Raw genomic sequence first — 611 nt, 5'->3', positions numbered from 1 at the left:
GGGGCTGCGCCCCCAGTCACCGCCCGGCCAGAGGGAGTGGGGCTGGGGGCTGGCTGGGCAGCCACGGAGCCCAGACCAGAAGACCCCAGGCGGCCCTGGAGTGCTGAGGACCCCTGATGGCTCTGGGGGGCCCAGGACAGGGCTGTTGGGGTGGACGGCGGGCCTGGGTGGCCCATCCACACGGCAGGTGACAGAGCCGGGGCGCAGGGTGAGTCGGAGTGAAACCTGCATCCTTTGAGGGTCTGTCGTCAAAAATGAGGGTGCCGCCAGCCCAGCCCCCACCCCTAGAGGCACCCAGGGACCACGTGGGGTGCCCCAGAAGGTGTGCGATGTGGACACTGCTTCCCAGAGCTGAGAACTCAGCCCCCCAGCCAGGTGCCCCTGTGGGAGAGGCCCACCGTGCCCCTTTGCAGTGGGGGCCCGGGACCCCTAAATAGAGGAAGTGAAACAGGTCCGGCAAATCACTATTTCTGGGAGTGAACCCGTCCCCGGGGGCCTGGGGGTGGTTTTGATACTTTTAAAGTTTTTTTATCGATCAAAAGATGAGTGTTTTGCGACACGTCAAACCTCCGGCACTTCACCCTGCGATACACTGATGGTCACTCGCTGAG

General features: G+C 63.8%; 1 protein-coding gene across 1 annotated transcript in view; it reads right to left on the bottom strand.

Annotated features, from left to right (window-relative positions):
- SLC45A1 (solute carrier family 45, member 1) overlaps positions 1-611 on the bottom strand; it is a 9,258-nt gene that overhangs the window by 2,197 nt on the left and 6,450 nt on the right. The window lies entirely within an intron of this gene.

The sequence above is a fragment of the Condylura cristata genome, unplaced genomic scaffold (assembly GCF_000260355.1).
Source record: "Condylura cristata isolate star-nosed mole 26May11 unplaced genomic scaffold, ConCri1.0 scaffold00008, whole genome shotgun sequence".
Taxonomy (NCBI): domain Eukaryota; kingdom Metazoa; phylum Chordata; class Mammalia; order Eulipotyphla; family Talpidae; genus Condylura; species Condylura cristata.
This window is presented reverse-complemented; position numbering and strand designations above follow the sequence as displayed.